The following is an 11,732-nucleotide window of genomic DNA, read 5'->3' on the forward strand; positions in this document are numbered from 1 at the left end:
ACCCAAATTAAAGCACCAAGAGAAAAAAAGAGTAAGTAAATAAATATATATAAATAAAATTTTAATATAGTATATATAATATATATAAATATGCAAGCAAACAAGATCACAGTCTCTAAGAACTGTGGAAACATTTCAAACAATTTAACATACTTGTCAATGCAATCTTAGAAGCAGAAGAGAGCATATAGTATAAAAAAAGATTTGAGGACATTGTGTTGAAATATTTCTCAAAATAATGCATGAAAGCAAACCATGGATCCAGGAAGCTAAGTCAATTAAAGAGGATAAATATCAACCAACAAACAAATGTGTACACATCATATTCACATTATTACATTATTGCATATTAAAGATAAAGAGAAGACCATGAAGGCAGCTTGAGAATAAAAGACATATTGCATAAAAAGGAAATACTGTTTAAGTCATAAGATAATGGATTAACAGCTCCAAAATGCTGACACAACAATAAAACTACTGTCAATACTGAATTCTATGTATAGTGGAAGTATTTTTCACCAAAAATGTAGAAAGATTTTTCAGACAAACTAAAGCTGAGAGAATTCACTACCAAGAGATCTGTACTACAAAAATGTTACAAGAAGGTCCTTAGGCAGAAGCAACAAACAGAAATGTGAGCCTTTAAAAAGAAATGATGATCAAGAGAAATGATTAAAATAAAGGTAAATATAAAATATATTTTCTATTTTTTAATCTCTCTAAAATGAATGTTTAAAGCAAAAATAGTACTGATGTGTTGCACAGAATATATAAAAAGTAAAATCTATAACAGTGATAGCACAAAAAACAGAAGGAAAAATTGGGAACATACGATTTATATATTACATGTGAAGTGTAATATCCATTTCAATCTACAGTTGATAAATTACAGAAATATACTGTTAACCCTAGATAAAGGGAACATAAAGGTAGTCAAGAACAATCCATAAAAAGAAGAAAAAAAGGACAAAAAATTGGGTAAATAGTATATAGCTATATGTCAAATTTTAATACCAACTATTTAAAAAATTGCATTGAAATTGCATTGAGAGTAAATGATCTATTCACATTAGACTGTATAAAAAAATAGGTCCTGGCTATATTCTGTCTACAAGAATCACACTTAAAATAATGTTACATACATTGGTTGAAAATAAAATTATTGAAAATATACATCATGCACCACTAAGCAAGAGAAAGCTTTAGTGACGATAGTGAATCAGGAAAGGTAGACTCTAATCAGGAATACTACAGGGGGAAAAGTCTGTACACCTACAAAGAAAACCTCAGGTCCAGATAGCTTCTCTGATGAATACTCTCAAATGTTTAAGCAAGAAGTAATACCCATTGTTAACAAAATTTTCAAAAAAAGGACACTTTCCAACTAACTTAATGAGCCCAGTGTTATCCTGAAACCAGACAAAGACAGAGACACATCTTTTCTCAGAAAACTCATTCATCATAGCAAAAGGGGGAAAAAAAAATCACATGAAGATTGAAAAGAAATAAAATTACCTCTGTTCTCAGACTACATGATTGTCCACATAGAAAATCTCAAATAATCTATTAAAATGTTACTGAATCTAATAAATAAGTTTAGGATTTTCATAGAATACAAGGTCAATATGCAAAATCTATTGTGTTGCTAGAAACTAGAAATAGACTATTATAATTGAAAATTTAAAAAGAAAGAACATTTATAATAACATCAAGAACAAAAAAATATCATAAATCTAATAAAATATATATGTGTAGAGATTATATGGTAAAAACTGCAGGACAGTTTTGAAAGAAATATAAGAAACCTACACTAGATCAATGGGGCACCATTCTTTAAAAACAAAAGCAGAAAACCAAAAAATAAAACCTTTCCTTCTACTTCATTCTCTATACCAAAAATTGTCTTGAATTTTATCATCAGGAAATTCTGGTAGGCATCAAAATGACATGTAATTTAAAATAATTTAAAGGATTCAATCAATACTAGTGTTAGAGTCCACCCACAGAAGGCTTTAAAAATCCTTCTTATCATTTTTCTTCTGAATATGCCTTACAGAAGACACCTGCCTATATGTCTGACAATGCAATCTCCTCATTCAAAGCAAGTTGACACCCATTTGAAAAAAAAGTGGTTGCTAAAAGAAGATGAGTTTTCCCCTCTAACATCTGATCAGTTTATTTTAGATAAAAATAAGTGTAAATCAAGCTATGTTCCTATATTTCAAAAATTGTGTACAAAAAATAATCAGAACATGCATTGCTATATCTACTGCCACTGTAACTCCATTTCTTACACTCTTAAATATAGCTTCTATGAAGGAATAAATGTTTAATTCATAGTTAAATGAACATTAATTACCCAACAGACTGAAAAGTCATGGTTCCTGCAGTGCTTGTATTTGTTCAATTTTATAAGTTATATAAAAGTCTTATTCCCTGAAAAAGATTCTTTTCATTTTTACACACTCTCAGTATATTTATTTAAATGTTTAACATATTTATATGTGTTAACTCCTGTTATACAAATGTTGATGTTTTAATTTTTCCCATAACGTCACTACTCTTTTCTATTATTTGTCTCTTTTCTGTTGCTGTGGCCTAGTTTACAGCTCTTCATTACTTTTTTGTACGCATATTTATGATCAATTGAATCTTTAATATCAACCTATACTTTTCAAACTACCTATTTCTATTTAGTTTTTCTGTAAACATATATCCCAGCTGATCTCATGGGAATATTTACATATTTATTTGACATGTTTGACACACTTTAGATTGTCAAATTTACTGTGATGTTATTCAGTTTAATTTTTCAGAGTAGTTATGTTCTCACTGTTCTAGTGGTTTCTTCTATTAGGTCATTCTGTTTTATGAGTATCAATTATCATTTTGGTAAAGTGCACACTTGCGATGCTCTAAAACTCAGGCCCTGGCTCTTTCCTGATGTGGCAAAAGGAGGTACTCAAGGATCTAGGCTGGATGGAGTTCCCCATCTCTGTAGGCTCCCCCTCCCACATACCAGGAGACTTTGCCTCAGAGAAGTTTCTTTCATTTCTGACAGAGCATGTCTCCAAGACAGTATGGATACTTCACAAGTTCTCAGATATTTAATAGGCTCCTCATATGTTTGCTTCCAAATAGTTCCATGTGCTGCATCTTGTTTTCTACCATTTCCAGATTGTTGAACAGTGTCCAGAATCTTTTATGTGTTCAATAATATTTGATGATTTGATGAAAGAACAAGCTAATACATGTTTTAAATGAAATAATAACTCATTCTTGATAAATAGTACTGTAACAAGCATCGATTCCTTTTTTTTTTCTTTTAATGCAGGGCTTTGTTGCATCTTTAAAATATCACAAATAGATCTTAAGAATCATCTGGCTTCTTGTTTTTTCCATAGCTGGACAATTCTTAGATATTATTCATCAGCCTGTTGAACTGTTCCTTTTCCAGAATTATAGATACAATCCAAAATTTTTTTTTAACTATTGTGGTTTGCTGAATGAAAGCATCTGAGTAGGACACATTTTCAATGTGTTTCCTTCAAGAATGAACTCATCTTTTGGGGTTTGAGATACTGAACAATGGATGGCTGGTGTCATCCTAACATTGTGGATGTGTTTTTTACCCAAGAAATTTCAGATCTGAACAAGAGACCCATCCTCCTGAATAAAAACATTGATGGGAAGTGAGCATATGTACACCTCATCTTGTAAAGGAAGCCCAGTGCAATATCCCTGTACATGACTACGGAGAGTCGAAACCATAGCCAGTTCCTTTCTATTTCCCCATCATTTGTCAACCTGAAGTCTCTTTTTCTTTCCAAGGAGACTTTTTTATGTTGATGTGGTTGAAATCCTCTGGGGTCCTTCATAATAACTGTGTGTCTCTTCTAAGCGATGTCGACATTCTCTGGAATGTCAACAGTCTGATTGCTGAGAACGGTTTTCTTTCTTGCAGGAAGAGGATTTCTCTTAGCATTCACCTGTTATGTACAATTGACTGACAGATTTAAATTTTGGTGGCCCTGCCTATAATCACACCCTTTAATTAGCACTTGTTTGTTGCAAAATGCAAAACAAATAGTAGTGTTGGTGTTGACCTCTCAAAGACAGTACAGGATCTGAACCAACCAACATGCATCTCACTATTATAGAAGGGGTGACATGAGTTATATGAGTTAGCTGAGATAATAATTCAAATTCATTCCAGAAGTTGTTTGGTACACCTTAAGGACTGATGCCTTACACAGTTGCTTAGCTGGCTATTTCTTACATAAGCTTTGATAGTGACTAGAAAGTAAGTAAGGTATTAATGTGTGGTTAAGCCATAAGTAGCCATGATACAATGTGCAGAGTAGTAAAATAAATGCTCCAAGTGGCATGAAAGCACAGTGGAGGAATATGTTAGTTTGGAATAGATTTTTATAATACATAGCTCTGTGAAATCTTTCTTTTAGTGAATAATATGCTTGTTAAGAATCTCCCCACCTGTCCCCTCCCCCCACCCACTTTGTTCTGCCAGGTCCTCCTTCTTGGCTACTGAATTAACATTATATCTTTACTACACACACACACACACACACACACACACACAGAGTTCCTTATCTTGTTTCTTCTTATAAGAGCTAACGTTTGGTCAGTTCAAGTTAGACAGTAAAAGCCTAAAATTCTTTTCTTAAATATATCTATTGTTGTTTGCTTCTGAATGTAAATTAGGTACTGAGTATTACTTCTTAATTTAAATGTGATTAACTTAAAAATAAAGTTAAAATAAAGGGTTAAAAATAAACCAGTTCCTGATCTGATGATATATTTATGCCACAACCTTTTATTTCTCAAGAAATAAAAAAAAAACCTGTTGCACTGACAATATACATTTTAGTGTAGGCTGACAAAAAACATGCAAGCCCAAATAATCACATTAAAGCCATCTTATATCAGAAGAAATGTACATTAATTTTTGGAAATAATTTCTCATGTAACTCTAATTCCTAAAGAATTTTTGGAAAATATGTTAAATTATAAATTATAAGTGCTTGTTAAAGATGTTACTTTATGTCTCAGAATATTCTGGTGTTGACAGTTTTAAGAAAATCATTTTTCCAGGCTTAGTAGAAATACGTAAGTAGTCAAATAGGCCACGATATATCGTGTATCACTGGGGAGAAATAAGAAAAATTATCAAAGTTCAGAATTCCTCAAGTCTGGGAGAAATGAATCTACTAAATGTGACTAGACTCTGCCTTTTCTGCTGCTCAGAATATAGCTGGGAATTGGGAATTATGCTTGGTAATAAGCTCTTAAGCACATCTGTAGTGTGGGTAAAAGTTCTTACTCGGAAAAGTGATGTTCATTCAACCAGAGCTGATTTTAAATGGATAGAATATAGGCCAGCAGATTTCTGTGACATACTCATAACCTTTCTGTAAATGTGCTGCCTTTATTTTTTATATCAAATGAATACTGGGGTTTCAAAAGGTATTATTCATAAATAGGATATAGTTCCTCAAAGGGGAAAAAAACTAGCCCATAACATACTGACCCTTGGGAAATAAAACACCAGATCATTTCTCCTTTGGAAGAAGTTCTCCTTTGGAACTCCAAAGGAAGCCTATATCTTTTGATCAGTCACTTTTTCAAAGGAAGAAATCACTTGAGTTTCACCATCTATCTGTACGTATTAGGTTGTCAATTTGGTTTGAGTTTTCATCAGAGTTGGATTAACAGCTGGAAGGAAGAGTTGTCTAATCCAAACATTCACCAGGGGGCCATGAGAAAAATCTGTTACATCTGACATAGGACAATGGTACTTGTTCAAGAAGAGACTTTGAACATTTGTAACGGAAAGGCTACTTTTTGTAAAAACTGTTCAGATAATTCTCACAAATGTAGAATTGAAAATTCTATTTAATTGAAAAAGAAGTCTAATTTAGTAAAGGAGAAATCTTTTCTATATCTATTCATATTATTAATTAAGGAAGTCTTATAAATTAAGGAATTAATACAAGGCCCCAAAGGAAAATACAGTAAGAATCCAAAAACTATCAATGCCAGAACCTAATGCAAAATAATAATTCTACATAATAAAATATACATATTATTCCTAGGTTTGTTAGAGAGAATGATAGAAAAAGGGTTTGAGGATTACTATGTCACAAGTGATATATATCTTTAAAAGAAAGAGTTGAGGGCTTCCCTGGTGGCGCAGTGGTTGGGAGTCTGCCTGCCAATGCGGGGGACACGGGTTTGAGCCCTGGTCTGGGAGGATCCCACATGCCGCGGAGCAACTGGGCCCGTGAGCCACAATTGCTGAGCCTGCGCGTCTGGAGCCTGTGCTCCGCAACAAGAGAGGCCGTGAGAGTGAGAGGCCCGCGCACCGCGATGAAGAGGGGCCCCCACTTGCCGCAACTGGAGAGGGCCCTCGCACAGAAACGAAGACCCAACACAGCCATAAATAAATAAATAAATAAAATTAATAATAATAATAATAATAAATTAAAAAAAAAAAGAAAGAGTTGAACTGAATATGATAAAATATTAATGTTTACTAATTTGGCAGATGGCAATACAAAGGTCTACTACATCTATTTCTGGGTTTTTCTATATGTTTTAATATTTAATAATATTTAATATTTTGTAGTTTACTTTAGTAAAAAACTAATGACAATTTTATAAGAGAAAGCAGGTCTTTATTAATGATGTCATGAAAAATAAATTTGATAAAGCCATAATATTTGTGTGGTTCAATGTAGATCAGAAATTATTTCCTATTAGTTTGACTTTCTCATAAAAACCTAATAAAATATTACACCATCATGAATGAAGAAAAAAAAATAAACACATCCAGTTTAGAGTTAGAACAAGAAACTGCCTATGTGAAGAGTAATCAGAAAAAAAAAAGTATATCTGTTTCATTGATTTTTCAAGGAATATTGTATATTTACAGATTGAAAATCTTGGGTCAAATAGTATACAAGTTAATGGATTAGAGTTATATAAAGCACAATTCATAAGATTATTTATACTTTGTTACACCAATCCCGTGTTGTATTGGAAAAATGAAGTGCTTGTGTGTGAATCCTACATTACTATTGACCTTAGGTAGCTCCTTGAGAGACAGAGGTCTTTCATCCTCATTCTTGTATTACTCATTGGATACTAAAGAAAGTATCACTCCATCTCTTTTCCACACAAGCTATAAAATTTAAACCACAATTTATGCAATACATAACTTTCTCTTTTAATAGTGAATACATTCATATGTATACGTTCTCTTCTAAGTTCATGTGCTCTATATCTCATAAGTCAACTTGACCTCCAGCTTGCTATGCCAATTGCAAATATTCCTTCTGACAATTGCTGTTAGCATCATATGGTGACTGGAAATTGTCCTCACTCTCACATTCACCAAGCATTAGTTGTAGAAATCACATGTTTTTCTGGTCCTGTTTGAACAGGTTGAACTGTGTTTCTTGATAGAGATGTTTCAATTACTTTTCCTGTGTGACTACTCCTCAAAATTTAAATTCACTTACCTATCAGGATGCATCGACAGAGATTTGAAACATGTTCATGAAATACTCTGAGCAGTTACACATCATAAACTATCAAACTGCTCTAATGTGTCTTCTCACAGCTCTTTCAGGAATATTTCATTCATAACAGCAAAGTCTTATTTTTTGCAACATACAAAAGCTTCCAGATACATATCTCTGTACAAAAATGTGTCACAGGCAATGTTTACAATACAGAAAGAGTCAATAACTATATTACTTGGCATCCTGTTGCGGCTCCCTATACAAACAATACAATCAAAGCACACTGTATTTTCTTTTTTTTTTCTTTTTAAAATTTTTTTAACATCTTTATTGGAGTATAATTGCTTTACAATGTTGTGTCAGTTTCTGCTGTATAACAAAGTGAATCAGCTATACGTATACATATATCCCCATATCCCCTCCCTCTTGCGTCTCCCTCCCACCCTCCCTATCCCACCCCTCTAGGTGGTCACAAAGCACCGAGCTGATATCCCTGTGTGATGCAGCTGTTTCCCACTAGCTATCTAGTTTCCATTTGGTAGTGTATATATGAGAGCATTTCAAATTGTAGAAAATAATGAATGTAATTGCATTATTCAATTATTTGTAAATGTTCACTTATCCATGTAATGTTTTCGTTACAGACCTGCAGGAGGAGGTAACAGGGAGAGCAACTAATTTGACTGATGAGAAGAGTTGGAGGTTAACATTCAGGGTATTGTCTCACATTCAGGTGGTACAACAGATCAGAGGTAGACTCTATGTGGTCTAGGCTTTTGCGTATTGCTTTCTTTTGGATCTTCTTTGATCAGTAACATGAGGTTGTTCCCTTTCTCTAGGCAAAGGCTGTTTCTACTGTCTAAACATCTTGCAACTTTTCTATCTTTGACTAGATGGCCAAGTCAGTTTGACCCTGATGAGTTTGTTTGCTAATCTGTGATTGAGGAATAGTATCTCCATCCTGTTTTGTCAGAGCTTAAAATTTCACTAGTGTATATTTTCTGAGACATTCATGAACATATTAGTTTAGAAGAAGAAAAACAGTTGGTATGAAATGAAACAATCAGAAAATGAGAGTTCAGGATAATTACAATATCATTGCTAAAATAATTCTATTTAAAGATGAAGGCCAAAAAGTCGAGAATATTTTCAAAACAGAGAACAAATTGAAACATGTTAGAAAACGTTATGTAAACATTTAAAAAATATGGAAGATCAAAGAGTTCTAGCATCCATTTAACAATCCAGAAAAGGCAAAGAAAATAGAAAAAGAAATTTTTAGAAATTTCCAAAGCCAAAAGTGAGGATGATTTCCTGAAGCCCCAAAATGTGTCTGACTGTTGACTTCAGAGAAATATGAGTGGGAAAAAAATGCAGAAAGAAAAGTTTTCTCTGAAATCATTGGAACAGCAATTTTACTCAAAGTAAGGTTAAATTCCAAAGATTTGGAGAGATGATGGATGGATAGATACGTAGCTAGAGAGAAAAAGTTTTCTGCTCACCAGGAATCTGCTTGATATCAGGATTATCAAGCATAAAACTACATGTTAAAATAGAGATAATAAAGATGGGTTTCAAATTTCTAAAAATTAAACTTAGAACTACTTTTCAAACTAGCCGTCAATATAAAAGGTTAACAAAAATATATTATAAAGACTCTGTGTAACCTATATGAAGCCCAAATACACGTACATATACATTTATTTAATCTACGATACAACCAAAAATAATCAAAGAAAAGAAGTTGAGTCAGCTTCAAAAAAGACAATGAACTGATTTATGGGTGAAATGAAGAGACAATCTAGTAAAGTAGATGCATAGGAGGGTGACCACAAAAATTCCTATATAAACAACAACAATGGTTTCACAGGTAACATGATAGGATGCTAGATCTAAGAGATGGATGGGAGAAGTTCACATTTCTTTTGTTAAAAATCATTATTTTTATGTTTTTTTTAAAGTCTTTATTGGAGTATAATTGCTTTACAGTGGTGTGTTAGTTTCTGCTTTATAACAAAGTGAATCAGCTATACATATACATATATCCCCATGTCTCCTCCCTCTTGTGTCTCATTTCCACCCTCCCTATCCCACTGAGCAGAGGTAGTTTATCTAAAGGCAGCTCCCTTCTCACCACTGCAAACTCCAAATTTTATGCTCTGCTCAGCCAGATAGATGGCTGTAGAGACGTGGAGGCGATGGTTGCGGTTGCAGCCTCTGCGGCTTTTAATCTGCTGAGAAAATCATAGGAGAGGGATGCTGGACCCTGTTTTCCATGAGCGGACAGTCTCCTGTGTAGCAGCATCAGAGCACAGCCCCAGGGACAGAGGGAAGTGTAGCCCAGGACTTGGGGATTCTTTTGACCCAAAGAGGCAATATTCTATCTGCCCTAGACTGTAGACCTGCCATGTCTGTCTGAATTCCCAAATTTCTCTAGTGAATCAAACAGATATGTAGCACCATCTCTGTCCTTTAGATGCTGAACAGGCAGGAAGGGTTTACGGCAAAGGAGCTTACGACAGGATATGACAGCCCCAAAACTATCCTCTTGTCTTTTCATCACTACAGAATGCCTGGTGTTAAAAACTGTTCAACGATCAGACATACTACCTGAACCATCAGACCGAATGACCTAACAGAGGACCTGTATCAATACCTGAACATAAAGGAAACAAGAATGAGAGGATCCCACTGATTTCAAAAAGAAATTAAATAACTTATTTGTGAACTTAAAATATGATTTTGTGGTAAAAAATATCATTCGATGAATAGGTATCAAAATTAATGGTTTGAAAGGTCAAGCACAGGTTAAAAATAGCAAAAAATAAAAATAAAAAATACACAATCTCCACGATAGATATAGAACTACTCAGGTTACCTCATAATGAGTGACTACTGGTAGTCTTGTCTTTCAAGAAATCTTTCAATTTTATCTAAGTTATTACATATGTAGATATAAAATTGTTTATATTTTCTTATTTTAATATCTGTAGAATCTGTTCTGACATTACCTCTCTCATTCTTAATACTGGTAATTTGTGTAATCTTTTATTTTTTCTGACTGGTCTGGCTAGAAGTTTATCAATTTTATTTGATCTCAAAGAACCAACTTTTGATTTCATTATAATTTTCTCTATAATTTTTCTGTTTTCTATTCATTGATTTGGCTCTGATCCTTATTGTTTTTCCAATTTATTTGGGTTTAATTTTCTCTTTCTTTTCTAGTTTATTAAGGTCGAAGTTGGGGTCAAATAATTAAGGAATTTCTTCTTTTTTAATATCAAAATTTGGCATATTGTGCTTTTTTTTCTTCAACTTAAAATGATTTCTACTTTTTATTTTGATTTCTTCATTAAACCATCAAATTTCCTATTGATCACATGATGAAATTTTCATCTCAAACATTTTATTTTTCATCTGTAGAAGTTTGATTTCTATCACTTTTAAATTTTCTTGACTATTAATTCTAACATCTGTGATCATTCTAGCTTGACTTTGATTTATTACTTTATATTTGAATTATGGTGTTTATTATTGTGCTATTTTATATTCTAGTAAATTTAAACTGGGTGCCAGTCACTATGATTGCTGTTAGTGTCATATCTTAAAAAATCTTTGCATAACTCAAGGTCATAATCACTTTCTCCTTTTTTTTTTTTTTTTTAGAGTATTTATAGAATTAGATTTTGTAGTTAGGTCTATGATTGATTAGGATTTAGATTGTGCATATGGTGCAAGGTATAGATTAAAGTTCTTTTTTTTCTTCTTTTGAATATTTAATTGTTCCACTTTCATTTCTTAGATAGACTATTCTTTCTGTACTAAATATGTTTGTAACTTTGCAATACATGTTTAATAAACATTTTAACGTCCTTGTTTGCTAATTCTAAAATCTAAGTCAATTCTTGAATGGTTTCAATTGATTTATTATCCTCCTCAGTATAAGTCATTTTTTTTTTTCTTACCTTATAATTTTAATTGGATGTCAGATATTGTGAGTTTTACCTTGGTGAGTTCTACATATTTTTGGTTTCCACAAATATGATTGAGCTGTTTTCTGGGATGCAGTTAAGTTACTTCAAAATAGCTTGATCTTTTCAAGTCTTTTCTTTTTGTAAGATTTAGGCAGATTTGGAGCACTGCTCATTTTGGGCCTAATTATTCCACACTACTGAGGCAAGGGCTTAT

General features: G+C 32.9%; 1 pseudogene; it reads right to left on the reverse strand.

Annotated features, from left to right (window-relative positions):
• Window positions 1–3,422: 3,422 nt before the first annotated feature.
• Window positions 3,423–10,163, reverse strand: LOC118906744 (annotated as a pseudogene).
• Window positions 10,164–11,732: the final 1,569 nt, after the last annotated feature.

Source organism: Balaenoptera musculus, chromosome 14 (assembly GCF_009873245.2).
Source record: "Balaenoptera musculus isolate JJ_BM4_2016_0621 chromosome 14, mBalMus1.pri.v3, whole genome shotgun sequence".
Lineage (NCBI taxonomy): Eukaryota > Metazoa > Chordata > Mammalia > Artiodactyla > Balaenopteridae > Balaenoptera > Balaenoptera musculus.